Raw genomic sequence first — 21,898 nt, 5'->3', positions numbered from 1 at the left:
AAAAATATCCTAAAAACCCTAAAGGCTAAAATCCCGAATTTTCTCCCCAAATTCTGAGGTGAGATTTGGGATTTTTTGGTAATTATTTGGGGTTTTTTTTGGTCCGGAGAGAGAGAAAGAGAGGAAAAAATCCACAATAAATCCGCAGAAAAATGCACAAAAAGAATCCCTAAAAAACTGCAGAATTGGGAAAAAATCCTAAAAACCCTAAAGGCTAAAATCCCGAATTTTCTCCCCAAATCCGAGGTGAGATTTGGGATTTTTTGGTAATTATTTGGGTTTTTTTTAAAATTTTTTGGCTCGGAGAGAGGAAAAAATCCACAATAAATCCACAAAAAAATCCACAAAAAAATCCCCAAAAAACAAACAGGAGTGGGAAAAATCCTCAAAACCCTAAGGCTAAAATCCCAAATTTTCTCCACAAATCCGAGATTTGAGATTGGGATTTTTAGTAGTCTCTGCTGTTTTCAGATTTTTGGAGAAATTTCAGCTCGGAGAAAGAGGAAAAAATCCGCAATAAATCCACAGAAGGAAATCCCCAAAAACTGCAGAATTAGGGGAAAAAATATCCTAAAAACCCTAAAGGCTAAAATCCCGAATTTTCTCCCCAAATCCGAGGTGAGATTTGGGATTTTTTGGTAATTATTTGGGGTTTTTTAAAAATTTTTTGGCTCGGAGAGAGGAAAAAATCCACAATAAATCCACAATAAATCCACAAAAAAATCCCCAAAAACCGGCAGAATTGGGAAAAAAATATCCTAAAAACCCTAAAGGCTAAAATCCCGAATTTTCTCCCCAAATCTCGAGGTGAGATTTGGGATTTTTTGGTAATTATTTCTTTATTTTTTCGATTTTTTGGGGGTTTTTTCGGCCATGAGAGAGACAGAGAGAGGAAAAAATCCACAATAAATCCACAAAAAAATCCCCAAAAAACTGCAGAATTGGGAAAAAATATCCTAAAAACCCTAAAGGCTAAAATCCCGAATTTTCTCCCCAAATCCGAGGTGAGATTTGGGATTTTTTGGTAATAAAATTTTTATTTTTTGGGGTTTTTTTGGGTTTTTTGCTGTTCGGAGAGAGACAGAGAGAGGAAAAAAATCCACAATAAATCCACAAAAAAATCCCCAAAAAACTGCAGAATTGGGAAAAAAATTCCTAAAAACTCTAAAGGTTAAAATCCCAAATTTTCTCCCAAAATCCCGCGGTGAGAATTTGGATTTTTTTGTAATTATTTGGGTTTTTTTCGGTCCGGAGAGAGAGAAAGGGGAAAAAATCCACAATAAATCCACAAAAAAATCCCCAAAAAACTGCAGAATTGGGGAAAAAAAATCCTAAAAACCCTAAAGGCTAAAATCCCGAATTTTCTCCCCAAATCCGAGGTGAGATTTGGGATTTTTTTGTAATAAATTTTTTATTTTTTGGGGTTTTTTTCTGTTCGGAGAGAGACAGAGAGGAAAAAATCCACAATAAATCCACAAAAAACAACAAAAAAACAAAAAAACACAAAACCAAACCACAAACAAAAAACACAAAAAAAAAAAACAAAAACCAAAAACCACAAAAAATCCCAAAAACTGCAGAATTGGGAAAAAAAATCCTAAAACACCAAAGGCTAAAATCCCAAAATTTTCTCCCAAATCCGAGAACAAACCAAAAAAAAAAAAAAACACAAAAACCACAAAAAACCAAAAACCAAAAAAACCCAAAAACAACAAAACCAACCCAAAACAGTGGGATTTGGGATTTTTTTATAATTATTTCTTTATTTTTGGGGTTTTTTTTCTTCGGTCCGGAGAGGGAGAGAAGGGAAAAAATTCATAATAAATCCACAAAAAATCCACAAAAATCCCATAAAAAACCTACAAAAAATCCACAAAAATCACACCAAAAAACCCACAAAAAATAGAAATAAAGAGATTTTTTTGGGGGGAAAAATAAAGAAAAAATCACCCAAAAATATAAATAATTGGGTTTTTTAAGGGAAAAAAAATCCACAAAAAATAGGAATACACAATAAAATCCCGGTGGGATTTTTATGGGGAAAATCCACCAAAAAAATGGAAATAAAGAGGTTTTTAGGGGAAAAAATCCACAAAAAATGGAAACAAAGAGGTTTTTATGGGGAAAAATCCACAAAAAGTAGAAATAAAGAGGTTTTTTGGGTGGAAAAAGCCACAAAAAATAGGAATAAAAAGGTTTTTAGGGGAAAAATACACCAAAAATGGAAATAAAGAGGTTTTTGGGGGGAAAAAAATCCATAAAAAATGGAAATAAAGAGGTTTTTTGGGTGGAAAAATGCACAAAAAATAGAAATAAAAAGGGTTTTAGGGGAAAAAATCCACCAAAAATGGAAATAAAGAGGTTTTTTGGGTGGAAAATCCTCAAAGAAATGGAAATAAAGAGGTTTTTAGGGGAAAAAATCCACCAAAAATGGAATATATTATTGAATGGAGTTTTGGGGTAAAAAATATCTTTAAAAAAATATCAATACAGCGATGAGGAATGAGAATTTTTGGGTTTTTTTTCAGGTTTGGGGTTTAGAGGTCTTTTTGGGTTTGGGGATTTTGGGGTTTTGGGTTTTGTGGTTTCGTTGTTTTCATTAGGGGAGTTTTGGGGGGATTTTGGGGATTTTGGGAGAGATTTTCAAATTTTTAGGTTATTTAAAAGGATTTTTTGGGATTTTGGAAGGGGATTTTGGGATTTTAGTTTCCTGCGCAGTGAAGACGATTTACCTCCTTCTTTGTCTCAAACACAAAAATATCAATGGGGCGATGGAATGAGATTTTTGGGGTTTTTAGGGGAGTTTTCTTTGGATTTATTGTGATTTCTTTGCAGGTTTTGTGTGGATCTTTTTGCAGGATTTTTGTGGATTTTTAGCAGAATGGCGCAGGGGATTTTGGGGTTTTCTGGGGATTTTCCTGGGATTTCTCCAGCCATTTCCCTCCCCTTTGTCCCGAGCACAAAATATCAATGCTACGTGCAAAAATGGGATTTTTGGGAGATTTTAGTTATTTTTGTGGATTTGTTGGCAGCGGTTTCTTTGCGGATTTTTGTGGATTTTGGGGAGATTTTTGGGGTATTTTGGGGGATATTTTGGAAGTTTTTGGGGGATTTTTCACTTCGGGATTTTTTGGGGGATTTTCCTGGGATTTCTCCAGCCATTTCCCTCCCTTTGTCCCGAACACAAAAATATCAATACTGCGATGAAAAATGAGATTTTTTGGGGATTTTTCTGGTTTTTTTGGGGTATTTTTTTGGATTTTGGGGGATTTTGGGGATTTTGGGGGATTTTTAAAAGATTTTAAGGGGGTATTTTGGGGTTTTGGGCGATTTTGAGGGATTTTTCAGCCATTCCCTCCTTTGTCCCGAACACAAACATATCAATACTGCGATGCAACAGCAGGATTTTTTTGGGATTTATTTGTGATTTTGGGTGGATTTTTGGGGGATTTTTTTAGGATTTTTTTTGGGTTTTTTGGGGTATTTTTGGAGGTATTTTTAGGATTTCTTGTGCATTTTTTGGGAATTTTTTTGGGGATTTTTTGAGGATTTCTCCAGCCATTTCCCTCCCTTTGTCCCGAGCACAAAAATATCAATACTGCGATGAAAAATGAGATTTTTTTGGGATTTTTCTGTTATTTTTTGGGGTATTTTTTTGGATATTTTTGGGAATTTTTGGGGGATTTTTTGGGTGTGTTTTTAGGGTTTTTTTGGGAGATTTTTAGGAATTTTTGGGGATTTTTTGGGGATTTTTTTGGGGATTTTTGGGAGATTTCTCCAGCCATTTCCCTCCCTTTGTCCCGAACACAAACATATCAATACTGCGATGCAAAATGAGATTTTTTGGGAGATTTTTTAGTTATTTTTTGTGGATTTGTTGTGCATTCTTTGCGGATTTTTTGTGGATTTTTTGTGGATTTATTTCGGATTTTTGGGGGGATTTTTTTGGGATTTTTTGGGGATTTTTTGGGGGGATTTTCCTGGGATTTTTCCAGCCATTTCCCTCCCTTTGTCCCGAACACAAACATATCAATACTGCGATGAAAAATGAGATTTTTTGGGGATTTTTCTGTTTTTAAGTATTTTTGGATATTTTTGGGAATTTTGGGGGATTTTAAGGGGGATTTTTAGGGGGTTTAGGGAGGTTTTGGGTATTTTTAGGATTTTTAGGGAATTTTTAGGGGATTTTTGGGAGGATTCTCAGCCATTTCCCTCCCTTTGTCCCGAACACAAACATATCAATTCGGAGATGCAAAATGAAATTTTTTTGGAGATTTTTTTGTGATTTCTTTGTGGATTTTTATGGATTTTTGGGGGATTTTTTTGGGATTTTTGGGGCTTTTTTGTGGATTTTGGAGGGTATTTTGGGGATTTTTTTAGGGGATTTTTCTGGGATTTCTCCAGCCATTTCGCTCCCTTTGTCCCGAACACAAAAATATCAATGCGGCAATGAAAAATGAGATTTTTTTGGGTGTTTTTTGTGATTTTTGGTGGATTTTTAATGGATTTTTTGTGGATTTTTGGGGGATTTTTTTTGGGATTTTAGTTATTTTGGGGATTTTGGGGGATTTTTAAAGATTTTAGGGGATTATGGGGATTTTAGGGGATTTTGAGGATTTCTCCAGCCATTTCCCTTCCTTTGTCCCGAACACAAACATATCAATTCGGCGATGCAAAATCAGATTTTTTTTTTTGTGTTTTTTGTGATTTTGGGGATTTTCTGGGATTTTAGGAGATTTTTTTGGATTTTTCTGGGATTTTGGGGATTATTTTGGGGGTATTTTTAGGATTTTGGTGCATTTTTTTAGGATTTTTAGGTTTTTGGAGGATCTCCAGCCATTTCCCTCCCTTTGTCCCGAACACAAAAATATCAATTCGGCGACGCAAAATGAGATTTTTTTTTTATTTTTTGTGGACTTTTTGGGAGATTTTCTTGTGGATTTTTGGAGTATTTTTTGGGATATTTTGGGGATTTCTTTGGGGATTCTCGAGGGGATTTTTTTTTTATTTTTTGGGGTATTTTTAGGATTTTTTGGGGATTTTTTTAGGGGAATTTTCTGGGATTTCTCCAGCCATTTCCCTCCCTTTGTCCCGAACACAAAAATATCAATACTGCGATGAAAAATGAGATTTTTTGGGGTCTTTTTTGTGATTTCTTTGCGGATTTTTTATGCATTTTTGGGGGATTTTTTGGGGATTTTTGGGGCTTTTTTTGTGGATTTTTGGACGGTATTTTGGGGAATTTTTTTTTTATTTTTCTGGGATTTCTCCAGCCATTTCCCTCCCTTTGTCCCGAACACAAAACCCGCGCCGCAGCTGCATTTCCGCAGCCCCAAAACCCACAAAAAAACCCACAAAAACCCACAAAAAACCCACAAAAAACCCACAAAAAACCCCCAAAAAAAGGGGATTTTTTTACAGCTCTGTTTGTCTCGCGGTGAAAGGCGAAGAACAAAAGCAGGCTAGACGTCTGGCTTTAATTGCTTTAATTGCTTTATGGTTTAATTAAGGTACGCGAGGCTCTTCCCGGCGGAAAAAAGGAGTTTTTTGGAATGTTTTGTCTGAGAGATGCAAAAGGGTGGAAACCCCGCGGAGAGGGAGGGGGAGAGGGGAGAGAAAGGGGGAAAAAAAGGGAAAAAAGGGAAAAAAGAGAGGAAAAATAGGGAAAAATGGGGAAAAAATGGGGAAAAGAGAGAAAAAATGGGAGAAAAATTAGGGGAAAAAAGAGGAAAAATAGGGGAAAAAATGGGGGGAAAAAAGGGAAAAAAAGGGGAAAAAATAGGAGAAAAGGGAAAAAAGAGAGAGGAAAAATAGGGGAAAAAATGGGGGAAAAAATGGGGAAAGAGGGAGAAAATGGGAGAAAAATTAGGGGAAAAAAGAGGAAAAATAGGGGAAAAAATGGGGGGAAAAAAGGGAAAAAAAGGGGAAAAAATAGGAGAGAAGGGAAAAAAAAGAGGGAGAAGAGGGAGAAAAATAAAGGGAAAAATTAGGAGAAGAAAGAGGAAAAATGGGAGAAAAATTAGGGGAAAAAGGGGAAAAAATTAGGAGAAAAGGGAGGAAAAAAGAGGGAAAAGAGAGGGAAAAATAAAGGGAAAAATTAGGATAAAAAAGAGGAAAAATAGGGGAAAAATTAGGATAAAAAAAGAGGAAAAATAGGGGGAGAGAAGGGGGAAAAAAAGGGGAAAAAATAGGAGAAAAGGGAAAAAAGAGAGAGGAAAAATAGGGGAAAAAATGGGGGAAAAATAGGGGGAAAAATAGGGAAAAGAGGGCAAAAAGGGGGAGAGAAGGGGGAAAAAACGGGGAAAAAATAGGAGAAAAGGGGAAAAAAAGAGGGAGAAGAGGGAGAAAAATAAAGGGAAAAATTAGGAGAAAAAAGAGGAAAAATAGGGGAAAAATTAGGATAAAAAAGAGGAAAAATAGGGGGAAAATTAGGATAAAAAAGAGGAAAAATAGGGGAAAAATTAGGATAAAAAAGAGGAAAAATAGGGGAAAAAATGGGGGGAAAAGGGAAAAAAGGGAAAAAAGAGAGAGGAAAATGGGAGAAAAAATAAGGGAAAAATAGGGGAAAAAAGAAAAAAATTAGGGGAAAAAAGGAGAAAAAAGAGGGAAAAGAGGAAAAAATGGGGGGAAAAAACAGGGAAAAGAGGGAGAAAAATTGGGGGAAAAATAGGAGAAAAGAGGAAAAAATCAGGGGAAAAATTAGGAGAAAAGAGGGAAAAATTAGGGGGAAAATTAGGAGAAAAGAGGGCAAAAAGGGGGAGAGAAGGGGGAAAAAAGGGGAAAAAAATAGGAGAAAAGGGAAAAAAAGAGGGAGAAGAGGGAGAAAAATAAAGGGAAAAAATGGGGGAAAAAAGAGAAAAAATGGGAGAAAAATTAGGGGAAAAAAGGAAAAGAGGGAGAAAAAATTAGGGGAAAATTAGGGGAAAAAATAGGGAAAAAGGAGAAAAATTAGGGGAAAAATAGGAGAAAAGAGGAAAAAAATGTGGGGGAAAATAGGAGAAAAGAGGGAGAAAAAATAGGGGAAAAATAGGAAGAAAGAGGAAAAAATGGGGGGAAAAGGGAGGAAAAATTAGGGGAAAGAAAGGGGAAAAAAGGAGGAAAAAAGGGAAAAAAGAGGGAGGAAAAAATAGGAGAAAAAAGAGGGGAAAAATTAGGGGAAAGAAGGAGAAAAATTAGGGGGAAAAATAGGAGAAAAGAGAAAAAAAGGGGGGGAAAGGGGAGAAAAGGGGAGAAAAAAGAGGGAAAGAAAGGGGATAAAAAGGGAAAAAAATGAAAAAAGAGAGAGGAAAATAGGAGAAAAATTAGGGGAAAAATAGGGAAAAGAGGGGAAAAAATAGGGGAAAAATAGGGGAAAATAAAGAGGGAAAAAGGGAGAAAAAGAGGGGAAAAAAGAGGGAGAAAAATTACGAGAAAAGAGGGGAAAAGGGAGAAAAAGGGAGAAAAAAAGGGAAACAAAGTGGAAGAAAAATTAGGAGAAAAGAGGAAAAAAGAGGGGAAAAGTGAGGAAAAAAAGGGGGGAAAAGGGAGAAAAATTAGGAGAAAAAATAAGAGAAAAGAGGAAAAAAAGAGGGGAAAAGGGAGAAAAAGAAGGAAAAAAGAGGGAGAAAAATTAGGCGAAAAGAGGGAAAAAAGGGAGAAAAAAGAGGGAAAAAAAGGGGGAAAATGGGAAAATTCAGGGGGAAGGGAAGGTGGAGTTGGGGGAGAAAAGGGATTGGGGTTTGGGGAGAAAATGGGGAAAAAATTAGGGAAAAAGGAGGAAAAAAGGAGTGGAAAAGAGGAGAAGAAAGAGGAGAAAATGGGAGAGAAAAGGGAAAATTGAGAGGGAAGGATGAGGTGAGGGGAAAAGGGGAAAAAAGAGGGAAAAAAGGGAAAAAAGGGAGAAAAAAAGATGGAAAAATGGGAAAAAGAGGGAAAAAAGAGGAAAAAAGGGAAAAAAGGGAAAAAAGGGAAAAAAGGGAAAAAAGGGAAAATTCAGCGAGAAGTGGGATTGGTGGGAAAGGGGAGAGATGGAGTGAGGAAAAAGGGGAAAATTGGGAAAATTGGGAAAATAAGGAGAAATGGAGGAAATTGGGGAAAAGAGGAGAAATGGGGAGAAATGGAGAAAATTGGGAAAATTGGGAAAAAGGGGAAAAAAGAGGAAAATGAGGAGAAATGGGGAAAATTGGAAAAATGAGGAGAAATGGGGAAAATTGGGAAAAGGAGGAGAAATGGGGATTGGAAGGGAAATAAGGGAAAATAAAAGGGAAAAAGGGGAAAAAAGAGAAAAAAGGAAAAAAAGGAGAAAAAGGGAAAAAAGGGGAAAAAGGGAAAAAGGGAAAAAAGGGAAAAAAGGGTAAAAAAGGGAAAAAGAGAAAGAAAAAGGGGAAAAAAGGGGGAAAAGGGGAAATTAGGGAAATTTAGGGGAAATTTAGGGGAATTTAGGGGTAAAAAGGGGAATGAGGGGAAATAGAAGGAAGAGGGAATTGGGGAAAAAAATGGGGAGAAAGAAAAATAGGGAAAAATTAAATAAGGAAAAAGGGAATAAAGGGAAATAAATAGGGGAATAAATGGAAAAAAGGGAAAAAAAGAGAAATAGGGGAATAAAGGGAAATAAATAGGGGAAAAAAGGGAAAAAGGGAAAAAAGGGAAATAGGGGAATAAAGGGAATAAAGGGAAATAAATAAGGGAAAAAAAGGTGAAAAAAGGGAAAAAAGAGGCCAAACGAGTGTGTGAAAAAACCCCTAAAATCGGGATTTCCGAGGGAAAATTGGGATTCCAGCAGGCCGGCTGGGCGCGGGGATGGCGCCGATCTAAAGCGGATTTTTGCGCGGATTTAAAGCGGATTTTTGCGCGGATTTAATGCGGTTTTTGAGTTGATTTAAGGCGGTTTTTTGAGCGGATTTCATGCGGGGATTGAGCTGATTTATCGCGGGTTTTCCCGCGGATCTAACGCGGGTTTTTGCTCTGATTTATTGCGGTTTTTGCGCTGATCTAAAGCGGTTTTTGCGCTGATTTAATGCGGTTTTTTGCGCGGATCTAAAGCGGTTTTTGCGCTGATTTATCGCAGGTTTTCCCGCGGATCTAACTCGGGATTTCCGCGGATCCAAGGCGGTTTTTGCGCTGATTTATTGCGGTTTTTGCGCGGATCTAAGGTGGTTTTCGCGCTGATTTATCGCGGGTTTTCCCCGCGGATCTATTGCTGTTTTCGCGTGGATTTAAAGCGGTTTTTGCGCTGATTTATTGTGGTTTTTTGCGCTGATCTAAAGCGGGTTTTTTCCCTGATTTATCGCGGGTTTTCCCGCGGATCTAACTCGGGATTTCCGCGGATCTAAAGCGGTTTTTTTTCGCGGATTTAATGCGGTTTTTTTGCGCTGATCTAAAGCGGTTTTTGCGCTGATTTATCGCGGGTTTTCCCGCGGATCTATTGGTGTTTTCGCGTGGATTTAAAGCGGTTTTTGCGCGGATTTATCGCGGTTTTTTGCGCTAATCTAAAGCGGGTTTTTGCCCTCATTTATCGCAGGTTTTCCCGCGGATCTAGCGCGGGTTTTGAGCGGATTTAACGCGGTTTTTGCTCTGATCTAGCTCGGGTTTTGCGCTGATTTATGGCGGTTTTTTTCGCGGATTTAACGCGGTTTTTAGGCGGTTTTTGCGCTGATTTATGGCGGTTTTTTTGCTCTGATCTAACGCGGGTTTTGCGCTGATTTATGGCTGTTTTTTGAGCGGATGTAACGCGGTTTTTAGGCGGTTTTTGCGCTGATCTAACGCTGTTTTTACTCTAATTTCTGGCGGTTTTTTGAGATGGTTTATGGCAGGTTTTCCCGCGGATTTAACGCGTCTTTTTGCGCTGATCTAACGCGATTTTTGTGCGGATCTAACGCAGTTTTTACGTGGTTTTTAAGCGGTTTTTAGGCGGTTTTTGCTCTGATTTATGGCGGGTTTTGGCGCTGATTTATCGCAGGTTTTCCCGCGGATCTAACGCTGATTTCCCGCGGATTTAGCGCTGTTTTTGCGCAGATTTAACGCGGTTTTTTGGCTGTTTTTGCGCGGATCTAACGCGGGTTTTGCCTTGATTTAACGCGGTTTTCCGCGCTGATTTATCGCAGGTTTTCCCGCGGATTTTACGCTGATTTCCCGCGGATTTCGCGCGGATTTCACGGGGTTTTTAGGCGGTTTTTAGGCGGTTTTTTGCTCTGATTTATGGCGGGTTTTGGATCTGATTTATCGCAGGTTTTCCAGCGGATTTTACGCTGATTTTTCGCGCGGATTTCCCGCGTTTTTCAGGCGGTTTTGGCGCTGATCTAACGCTGTTTTCACTCTGATTTATCGCGATTTTTGGCGCTGATTTCTGGCAGGTTTTCCCGCTGTTTTCCCGCGGATTTCCCGCGGTTTTTCAGCCGTTTTCCCCGCGTTTTTCGCGCGGATTTCCCGCGGTTTTTCAGCCCTTTTCCCCGCGGTTTTTCAGTCGTTTTTCCCGCGTTTTCCGCGCGGATTTCCCGCGTTTTTCAGCCGTTTTTCCCGCGGTTTTTCACCCGTTTTTCCCGCGTTTTCCCGCTGTTTTTCCCGCGTTTTTCCGCCGTTTTCCCCGCGTTTTTTCAGCCCCAATTCCCCCCCTCGGCCGCCAGGTGGCGCTGTGAGCTCAGCCTTGCCTCTCCTCCCCTCCCCCCCTCCGCACCCCAAAATTCCCCTTCGGGACACCCAAAAATCCTCCAAACCACTTCAAAAACATTTTAAAAACATTTTATTTCATTTTTATAGATTTTTCCCCGTTTTTTCCCGATTTTTTTTATCATTTTTCATCCATTATTTCGCATTTTTCCACCAAAAATTCCCCATTTTTCACCAGAAATTCCTCATTTTTCACCAAAAATTCCCCATTTTTCACCAAATATTTTTCATTTTTCTCCCTCCCTCACCTCCTCCCCACCGAAAATCACTTTTATCGCCCAAAATCTCCCCGAAAAAGGAGCAGAAATGACCTTTTTTCGCAGCGGCGGCGGCGCTGATTTCCCATTTATTCGGATTTTTCTCTCCCTTCCCTCCCCTCCTCCTCTCCTCTGCGTTTATTCTCCTCACGTTTTCCTCCTACCGGATTTATTTGGGGTGGAGAAGCAGAAAAGGACATTTTGCCGGTGAAGGTCAGGGCGGAGGGGAGGGAAAAATCCTAAAAAAAAACCTGATGAATTTAAAAAAAAAATCCTCAAAAAATCCTCCAAAAATCCCCCAAAAAATCCTCTAAAAACGCAAAAAATTCCCCCCAAAAAATCATAAAAAACCCTAATAAATTCTGCCAAAAAATCCTCTAAAAAACGAATAAATTCCCCAAAAAAATCCTCTAAAAACGTAATAAAATCCCCGCAAAATCAAAAAAGCTAATAAAATCCAAAAAAATCCTCAAAAAAGCTAATAAAATCCCCCAAAAATCCTCTTAAAACCGAATAAAATTCCCCCAAAAAATCCTCTAAAAATGTAATAAAATCCCCGAAAAAATCCTCTAAAAACGTAATAAATTCCCCGCAAAAAAATCCTCTAAAAAGCTAATAAAATCCCAAAAAAATCCTCTAAAAAACTAATAAATTCCCCCCAAAAAATCCTCTGAAAACCGAATAAAATAAAAATAAAATCCTCTAAAAAACTAATAAAATCCCCCAAAAAATCCTCTAAAAATGTAATAAATTCCCCGCAAAAATCCCCTAAAAACTTCGTAAATTCCCCCTAAAAAATCCTCTAAAAACCGAATAAAATCCCCCAAAAAAATCCTCTAAAAACCGAATAAAATTCCGCAAAAAATCCTCTAAAAATGTAATAAAATCCCCCCAAAAAATCCTCTAAAAACGTAATAAATTCCCCGCAAAAAATCCTCAAAAAAAGCTAATAAAATCCCAAAAAATCGTCTAAAAATCTAATAAAATCCCCAAAAAAATCCTCTAAAAACGTAATAAAAACCCCGCAAAAAATCCTCAAAAAAAGCTAATAAAATCCCCAAAAAATCCTCTAAAAACTAATAAATTCCCCCCAAAAAATCCTCTAAAAACCGAATAAAATTCCGGAAAAAAATCCTCTAAAAATGTAATAAAATCCCCCAAAAAATCCTCTAAAAATCTAATAAAATCCCCGCAAAAAATCCTCTAAAAATCTAATAAAATCCCCCAAAAAATCCTCTAAAAAAAGCTAATAAATTCCCGCAAAAAATCCTCTAAAAACCGAATAAAATTCCCCCAAAAAATCCTCTAAAAACGTAATAAAATCCCCAAAAAATCCTCTAAAAACCCAATAAATTCCCCGCAAAAAATCCTCAAAAAAAGCTAATAAATTCCGCAAAAAATCCTCTAAAATAAACCTCATAAAATCCCCCAAAAAATCCTCAAAAAACCCGAATAAATTAAAAATAAAATCCTCTAAAAAGGTAATAAATTCCCCCCCAAAAATCCTCTAAAAACCCAATAAAATCCCCAAAAAATCCTCTAAAAACCCAATAAAAAAAAATCCTCCAAAAAACCCTAATAAATTCCGCCAAAAAATCCCCCCAAAATTCCCCTAAAAATCTAATAAAATCCCCCAAAAATCCTCTAAAAAACTAATAAAATCCCCCAAAAAATCCTCTAAAAACCCAATAAATTCCCCGCAAAAAATCCTCAAAAAACCTAATAAATTCCCCCAAAAAATCCTCTAAAAACAGAATAAAATAATAAAGAAATACTCTAAAAAACCTGAGAAATTCTCCCCCCAAAATTCCTCTGAAAACCTAATAAATTCCCCCAAAAAAACCCCAAAAAATCCTCAAAAACCCGATAAATTCCCTCAAAAAAATCCCAAAAAATTCCAACAAAATCCTCTAAAAACCTAATAAATTGCCCCCAAAAATCCCCTAAAAACCTAATAAATTCCCCCTAAAAAATCCTCTAAAAACCTAATAAAATCCCCCAAAAACCCAATAAAATCCCCAAAAAAATCCTCTAAAAACCCAATAAAACCCCCAGAAAAATCCTCTAAAAACCCAATAACTTCCCCCCTAAAAATCCCATAAAAACCTAATAAAATCCCCAAAAAATCCTCTAAAAACCTCATAAAATAAAATAAAAAAAACAGTAAAATGACCCAAAAAATCCCCTAAAAACCTAATAAAATCCCAAAAAAAATCTCCTAAAAACCTAATAAAATCCCCAAAAAAAACCCAATAAAGTGACCAAATAAATCCTCTAAAACCCAATAAACCCCAAAAATCTCTAAAACCTAATAAAATCCCCAAAACCCCAAAATCCCCTAAAAACCTAAATAAAATCCCCAAAATAATCCCCTAAAACCTAATAAAACCCCAAAAACCCAATAAAATCTAAAAAACCTCTAAAAACCCAATAAAACCCCAAAAAATCCTCTCAAAAATCCCCTAATAAATCCTTCCCAAACCCCAATAAAATCCCCCAAAAATCCTCTAAAACCCAATAAAATCCCCAAAAAAATCCTCTAAAAACCCAATAAAATGCCCCCAAAAAATCCCCCTAAAAACCCCAAAAAATCCCCAAAAAATCTCCAAAAAAATCCCCAAAAAATCCCAAAAAAATCCCCAAAAAATCCCCTAAAAATCCCCAAAAAATCACCAAAAAATCCCCAAAAAATCCCCAAAAAAAACCCCAAAAATCCCCAAAAAATCCCCAAAACCAACCTCGACCTCAAACAAAGAAAAAACCCCAAAAAATCCGAATTTTCCCTTAAAAAACCATCAGAAATTGCGATTTTTCCCATTTCTGGAGTGTTTTGGGATTTTTATTTTTTCCTCTTAACACCAAAATCCCAACTTTTCTCCCCAAAATAATTTGGGATTTTTTTGGAGGATTTGCCGCAGATTTTTTAGGAAAAATAAATCTCAATTTTTTCTCTTCACTCCGAGAAGGAAAATTAATTTATTTTCACTTCTGAGGATGAAAAATTTGGATTTTTTTCCATCCCGGGAGGGGAAATTCCATTAAAAAATTCAGGATTTTCTGCGTTTTTTGGGGGAAAAATGTGGAATTTTGGGGGGAATTAGGGAATTGGGTAAAAATCGAGATTTTTGGGGTTTTTTAAGGTGATTTTTGGGAGGAAAAATCGTTTGGTTTGGGAGAAAAATGAATATTTTTTGGGGAAAAAATCCTCTTTTTGTCTCCTCGCTGTGATTTGTCTTCCCGAGTCGTTTTTTCCATGGAAAAAATGGGAAAAAATGGGAAAAAAATGGGAAAAAATGGGAAAAAAATGGGAAAAAAAGTGAAATTTCCAGCTGGGGTGGGTTGAGGGTTTTGCCTTTCTTCAGGAAAAATAAAAATTTTTAATTAAAAATGGAAAAAATTTGAATTTTTAGCTGCAGGAGGGTCGAGGATGGGAAAAAAAAACAACAAAAAATGGGATTTTTTTGGGTAGGAAAAACTCGGATTTATCCCTCGGAGATCCGGATGGGAATTTGGGGAGAATTTGGGGTTTTTTGGGGTTTTTTTGGGGTTTTTTGGGGGTTTTTTTTAGGGTTTTAGGGGAATTTTGGGGTTTTTTTGGTGAAGATATTTGGAGGGAATTTTTGAAAAAATAGCCAAAAATGAGGAAAAATTATTTTTTATGGATTTTGGGGTTTTTGAGGAGTTTGGTGGGAAAAGAAATGGGTTGGAAAATGGGGGAAAAATGGGAAAAATGGGGAAAAATTGGGGAAAAAATGGGGAAAAATGGGAATAAAATGGGAAAAATGGGAAAAAATAGGGAAAATAGGGAAAAATTGAGAAAAAATGGGGAAAAATTGGGAGAAAAATGGGGGAAAAATTGGGAAAAAAGAGAAAAAAATGGGTAAAAATAGGGAAAAATTGGGAAAAAAGGGGAAAAATGGGGAAAAAATGGGGAAAAATGGGAAATTAGGGGAAAAAATGGGGAAAAATATGGAAAAAATGGGGAAAAATGGGGAAAAAATGGGAGTTTGGAGTGGAAAAAAGGTGAGGAAAATCTGGAGTGTTTTTTGGTCAAAATTCGCCCCAAAAATTGTATTTTTTGGAGGAAAAATCTCGATTTTTCTCCCCTAAAATTGTATTTTTTGGAGGAAAAATCTCGATTTTTCTCCCCTCGGAATTCCTTCCCAGCCGCGGGTTTGTAGGGAATGGAGAGAGGGAGGGAAAAAAAAATCCCAAAAAAATGGAAATAAATGGAATAAAATGGGGAAAAAAAGAGGATTTTTGGGTTTGTTTTGGTCTCGAGGAGAAGAGAATCCGGAGGGGGAAATTCCCTGATTTTTGTTGATGGTTTTTGGGGTTTTTGGGGTTTTTTTTTGGATTTTGTTTGGGTTTTTTGGGGATTTTGGTTTTTTTTGGGGTTTTTTTGGGTTTTTGGGGTTTTTTTGGTGGTTTTTTGGGGTTTTTTTGGGGATTGTTTTGGGTTTTAGGTTTTTTTGGGTTTTTTGGGGGTTTTTTGGGGTTTTTTTGGGGTTTTTTGGGGGTTTTTTGGGGTTTTTGGAGTTTTTTTTGGGGTTTTGTTTGGTTGGATTGAGAGTTTGCCGAGCAGGAGAAATGGGGAAAGATGGGAAAAAATGGGAGAAATGGGGAAAAAAGGGAAATAAAGAGAAATAAAGGGAAATGAAATGGGAGAAAATGGGAAAAAAGGGGAAATAAAGTGAAATAAAGGGAAATAAAGAGAAATAAAGGGGAAAAATGGGAGAAAAAAGGATAAAAAGGGGGGAAAATGGGGAAAAATGGGGGAAAATGGGAAATAAATGGGGAAAAAAGGGGAAAAAAGGGGAAAAAGTGGAAAAAAGACCTAAAAATGAGGGAAAAAAGAGGAAATTTGGGTTGAGTTTCTCCTCCCTCCCCCAGGTGTGGCAGAAATTGGGGATTTTGGGGGCAGAAATTGGGATTTTGGGGGCAGAATTTGGGATTTTGGGGGCAGAATTTGGGATTTTGGTGTCCTGGGAGGATGGAATTTGGGATTTTGTGGCAGAATTTGGGATTTTGGGGGCAGAATTTGGGGATTTTGGGGGAAGAATTTGGGGAGTTTGGGGTCTTGGGAAGTTGGGATTTGGGATTTTGGGGGAAGAATTTGGAATTTCTGGGGTCCTTGGGGGCAGAATTTAGGATTTTTGGGGTGCTGGGAAGTTGGAATTTAAGATTTTTGGGGTCCTTGGGGGCAGAATTGGGGATTTTGGGGTTCTGGGATGATGGAATTTGGGATTTTGGGGGAAGAAATTGGGATTTTTGGGGCAGAATTGGGGATTTTGGGGTTCTGGGATGATGGAATTTGGGATTTGGGGAGAAGAAATTGGGATTTTTGGGGCAGAATTGGGATTTTTGGGGCAGAATTTGGGATTTTGGGGTTCCTGGGAAGATGGAATTTGGGATTTTGGGGCAGAAATTGGGATTTTGGGGTCAGAATTTGGGATTTTGGGGTCCTGGTGAGTTGGAATTTGGGATTTTTGAGGTTCTTGGGGTCAGAAATTGGGATTTTGAGGTCCTTGGAAGATGGAATTTGGGATTTTTGGGTTCTGAGATGATGGAATTTGGGATTTTGGGGTCCTTGGGGCAGAATTTGGGATTTTGGGTTCAGAATTTGGGATTTTGGGTTCAGAATTTGGGATTTTGGGGTCCCTGGTGAGTTGGAATTTGGGATTTTTGAGGTTCTTGGGGTAAGAATTTGGGATTTTGGTGTCAGAAATTGTGATTTTGGAGTTCTGGGAAGACGGAATTTGGGGTTTTTGGGGCAGAATTTGGGATTTTGGGGTCCTGGGGAGATGGAATTTGGGATTTTTGAGGTTCTTGGGGTCAGAAATTGGGATTTTTGGGCTCTGGGAAGATGGAATTTGGGATATTGGGATCCTTGGGGACAGAATTGGGGATTTTGGGGTCAGAATTTGGGATTTTGGGGTCCTGGGGAGATGGAATTTGGGATTTTTGGGGCTCTTGGGGGCAGAATTTGGGATTTTGGGGTTCCTGGCGAGATGGAATTTGGGATTTTGTGGCAGAATTTGGGATTTTGGGGTCCCTGGCGAGATGGAATTTGGGATTTTGTGGCAGAATTTGGGATTTTGGGGTCCTTGGGGTCAGAATTGGAGATTTTGGGGTCCCTGGGAAGATGGAATTGGGGATTTTGGGGTCAGAAATTGGGATTTTGGGGTGAGAAATTGGGATTTTGGGGTCAGAAATTGGGATTTTGGGGTGAGAACTTGGGATTTTGGGGGTCAGAATTGGGGATTTTGGGGTCAGAATTGGAGATTTTGGGGTCAGAAATTGGGATTTTGGGGTCAGAAATTGGGATTTTGGGGTCAGAAATTGGGATTTTGGGCTCAGAAATTGGAGATTTTGGGCTCAGAACTTGGGATTTTGGGGTCAGAAATTGGAATTTTGGGGTCAGAATTGGAGATTTTAGGGTCAGAACTTGGGATTTTGGGGTCAGAAATTGGGATTTTGGGGTCCCTGGGGGTTTTTACCTGCGAGGTTACCTGGGGTGACTTCCCTGCACTGCTGGGAAAAAAATTAAAAAAAAGTGGGATTGGAGTTTATTTGGGGTCATTTGGGGTTATTTTGGTTCATTTGGGGTTTATTTGGGGTTATTTGGGATTTATTTGGGATTTATTTGCGATTTATTTGGGATTTATTTGGGATTATTTGGGATTTATTTGGGATTTATTTGGGATTTGGGATTATTTTCTATTATTTGTTATTATTTGTTATTATTTGTTATTATTTGTTATTATTTGGGATTATTTGGGATTATTTAGGATTTATTTGGGATTTATTTGGGATTCATTTGAGATTTATTTCTTATTATTTGGTATTTATTTGAGGGATATTTGGGATTAATTGGGATTTATTTGGGATTTGGGATTATTTGTTATTATGTGTTATTATTTGGGATTTATTTAGGATTTATTTAGGATTTATTTAGGATTTATTTGGGATTTGTTTGGGATTTATTTAGGATTTATTTGGGATTATTTAGGATTTATTTAGGATTTATTTGGGATTTATTTAGGATTTATTTGGGATTATTTAGGATTTATTTGGGATTTATTTAGGATTTATTTGGGATTTCTCCTCCTCCCCTCACTGTTGATTGGGGAAGCTCCGGAGAGAGAATTGTTTGATTTTTTATTTTGGTCGTAAATTTGCTCCCAAAATCGTGGGAAATTCACCCAAAATCTTTGTGGGGTGGGAGAGGAGAGAGGAATGGGGAAAAGGGGAAAAATCCTAAAAAAATGAGGGGAAGAGATGGAAAAAAGGGGGAAAATGAGGAAAAAAGGAGGAAAAGAAGAGGGAAAAGAGGAGGAAGAAAATTAGGAAAAAGGGTGGAAAAAAAAGGAGGAAAATAAGAGGGAAAAGAGGAGGAAAAGAAGAGGAAAGGAAGGAAATAGGAAGGAAAAAAAGGAGGAAAATAAGGAAAAAAGGGGAAAAGAAAGGGGAAAAAGGGGAAAAAAGCTGAATGGGAAAAACGAAAAGGAAAAAATGGGGAAGAAAGAAGGGGAAAAAGAAGGAAAGGGGAAAAAAGGAAAGAAAAAAAGGAAGGAAAGAAAAAAGGAGGAAAGAAAAAAAGAAGGAAAGGAAGAAAAGATGGAAAGGGAAATAAAAGGAAAGAAAAAAGAAGGAAAGGAATAAAAAGAAGGAAAAGGGGAAATAAAAGAAGGAAAGGGGAAAATAAAGAAGAAAGGGAAAAAGAAGAAGGGGGAAAAAAGAAGGAAAAGGGGAAAAAGGAGAAGGTAAAGAAAAAAAAAGAAGGAAAGAAAAAAAGAAAAAAGAAGGAAAGGGGAAAGAAAAAAAAAACCAGAAGGTAAAGGGGAAAAAAAGAAGGAAAGGAAAAAAAAGAAGGAAAGGAAAAAGAAGGAAAGGGGAAAAATAGAAGGAAAGGGGGAAAAAAATAGAAGGAAAGGGGGAAAAAGGAGATGGTAAAGGAAAAAAAAAGAAAGAAAAAAGAAGGAAAGGGGAAAAAAGAAGAATGTAAAGAGGGAAAAAAAGAAGGAAAGAAAAAAAGAAAAAAGGAAGAAAAGGGGAAAAATAGAAGGAAAGGGGGAAAAAAAGCGGAAGGTAAAGGAAAAATCAAAGAAGGAAAAAAAAGGAAAAAAGAAGGAAAGGGGAAAAAAAGGAGAAGGTAAAGGGAAAAAAAAAAAGAGGGAAAGGAAAAAAAGAAAAAAGAGGGAAAGGGAAAAAAAATAGAAGGAGAAAAAAATCAGAAGGTAAAGGAAATAAAAAAAAATCCAGCAGCTCAGCTCAGCGCAGGGATTGTGAGGAATTTGCCTTGTGGTGTTAAAGGGAAAGAGCAGAAATTTGGGAGAGAAATTGGGAGAGAAATCGGGAGAGAGAAAAATCAGGAGAGAGAAATTGAGAGAGAAATTGAGAGGAGAGGAGAGGAGAGGAGAGGAGAGGAGAGGAGAGGAGAGGAGAGGAGAGGAGAGGAGAGGAGAGGAGAGGAAGGAGAGGAGAGAGAAAAATCAGGAGAGAGAAATCAGGAGAGAGAAATTGAGAGAGAAATTGAGAGAGGAGAGGAGAGGAGAGGAGAGGAGGAGGAAGGAGAGGAAGGAGGCAGAGGAAGGCAGAGGGAGGGGAAATAATCGAAGCTGAGCTCAGGAAATAATCAAAGCTGAGCTCAGGAAGGGAAATCAAAGCTCAGCTCGGCTCGGCTCGGCTCGGCTCGGCTGGCAGAGGAGGAGAAGAGCCGAGATTGGGAGGAATGCAGAGCTTGTGAGAGCCTGGGGGGGAAAAAGGGGGAGAAAGAGGTGGAAAAAAGGGGAAAAAAAAGGAAAAAGCTGGAAAAAAGCGAAGAAAAAGATTGGAGAAAAGATTGGAAAAAGATTGGAGAAAAGATTGGGAAAAAGATTGGAGAAAGCTTGAGAAAAAGCTGGAAAAAAATTGGAAAAAAGCCTGAAAAAGCTGGGAAAAAGCTGGAAAAAGCTGGAAAAAGCTGGAAAAAAAGCTTGAAAGAAAAGCTTGAAAGATAAAGCTGAAAGATAAAGCTGAAAGGAAAAGGTGAAAGGAAAAGGTGAAAGAAAAAGCTGAAAGAAATACTTGGAAAAAAAGCTGAAAGAAAAAACTGGAAGAAAAAGGTGAAAGAAAAAGGTGAAAGGAAAAGCTTTAAAAAAACTTGGAAAAAAAGCTTGAAAAAAAAAATTACTGGAAAAAAAATTACTGGAAAAATAGGTGATAAAAGAAGGTGAAAGAAAAAGGTGGAGAAAAAACCTGAAAAAAATTCCTGGAAGAAAAGGTTATAAAAGAAGCAAAAAAAAAAGCTGAAAAAAATCAAAATAAAAGCTGAAAAAATTCCTGGAAGAAAAACTGAAGAAAAAAAAAGCTGAAAAAATATTCCGGAAGAAAAGGTTATAAAAAAAAGCTGAAAAAAGAGGAAAAAAAGGTTGAAAAAAAGGTTGGAAAAGGAGGAGAAAAAGAGGAAAAAAAGGTTGGAAAAGGAGGAGAAAAAGAGGAAAAAGCCAAGCTGGAGGGAAAAGGTGAAAAGAGGAAAAAAAGGGAATAAAAAAGAAGCTTAAAAAAGAAAAAAAAAAAAAAACCAACAAATAACAACAACAACAACAAACAACAAAAAGAGGAAAAAAAAAACAACCAGAGAGAGGAAAAGAAGAAAAAAAAAAAAGGGAAAAAAAGGTGAAAAAGGAAGAAAAAAGTGAAAAAGGAAGAAAAAAAGGTGAAAAAGGAAGAAAAAAAGGTGAAAAAGGAAGAAAAAAAAGGTGAAAGAGGAAAAAAAAAGGTGAAAAAGGAAAATAAAAAGGTGAAAGAGGAAGAAAAAAAAAGGTGAAAAAGGAAAAAAAAAAGAGTGAAAAAAGAAAATAAAAAGGTGAAAAAGGAAAAAAAAAAGGTGAAAAAGGAAGAAAAAAAAGGTGAAAAAGGAAGAAAAAAAAAGTGAAAAAGGAAGAAAAAAAAAGGTGAAAAAGGAAGAAAAAAAAGCTGAAAAAGGAAGAAAAAAAGGTGAAAGAGGAAGAAAAAGCTGAAAGAGGAAAACTAACCTCTCCAAAAAAGGAGAAAAAAAAAGAGAAAAAAATACCTTTAAAAAAAAAAAAAACCCAAAGCGGCAAAGCTTGGAGGAGTTGAGAGTCGCGAGAAGCTGGAAGGACGCGAAAGCTTCGCTCTGCTTTAGGAATTTTTTACCTTCCCAGAGGTTTTTTTGGGGTTTTTTGGGGTTTTTTTTCTCCTCCTCCGGTCGCTGTCGTTGCTTTCGAGAGCTTGCCGAGCTTGGGGTTGGATTTTGGGGTTTTTTCCTTCCTTTTTTCTTCCTTTATTTATATATATTTTTATAGATTTTATTTTATTTTTATTTTTATTTTTATTTTCGCGCTCGTTTCCCTTTTTTTTCCCCGTTTATATTTTGATTTTTTCTCGCTCCTTTCCCTCTTTATTTTTTAAAAAATTTTAATTTTTCCTTCATTTCTCCACCTCTTCCCTTCTTTTTTTATTTTCCCTCTTTCCTTTCATTCCATTCCTTCTCTTTTTTCCCATTTCTCCTCTTTTTCCCTTTTTTTCCCTTTTATTTTCTCATCCCTTTTTTCCCTCTCCTTCCCTTTTTCCTAAATTTTCCTAAATTTTCCCATTTTTTCCTTTCCATTTTTTCCCTTCCTCGTTCTCCTCTCATTTCTCCATTTCCCCTCTTTGTTTCTCCTCTTTCTTTCCTATTTTTTCCCCTTTTTTTCTTCCCCATTTCCTCCCCTTTTCTCCCTCTTTATTCTCCCATTTTTTCCCTTTTTTCCCATTTTTTCTCCCCTATTTTTCCCTCCCTATTTTTCCATTTCCCCTCTTTCTCTCCCGTCTTATCTTCCCCTTTTTTCCTCCCTTTCCTTCCCCATTTCTTCCCCTTTTTCTTCCCTTTTTCTTCCCCTATTTTTTCCCCATTTCTTCCCCTTTCTTCCCCTTTTTTCCCATTTCTCCCCCTATTTTTCCCCATTTCTTCCCCCTTTCCTCCCCATTTATTCCCTTTCCCCCCTATTTTT

At 37.2% G+C, this 21,898-nt stretch overlaps 1 protein-coding gene across 1 annotated transcript in view; it reads left to right on the top strand.

Annotated features, from left to right (window-relative positions):
- The window catches only part of LOC146425770 (chromobox protein homolog 5-like), a 411,406-nt gene that overhangs the window by 25,159 nt on the left and 364,349 nt on the right, over positions 1-21,898 (top strand). The gene's annotated exons all lie outside the window — the stretch shown is intronic.

This window comes from Lichenostomus cassidix, chromosome 29, assembly GCF_008360975.1.
Source record: "Lichenostomus cassidix isolate B80296 chromosome 29, HeHo_3.0, whole genome shotgun sequence".
NCBI classification, from domain to species: Eukaryota; Metazoa; Chordata; class Aves; order Passeriformes; family Meliphagidae; genus Lichenostomus; species Lichenostomus cassidix.
Note: the sequence above shows the minus strand (reverse complement) of the source record. Positions and strands in the feature narration are given on the sequence as shown.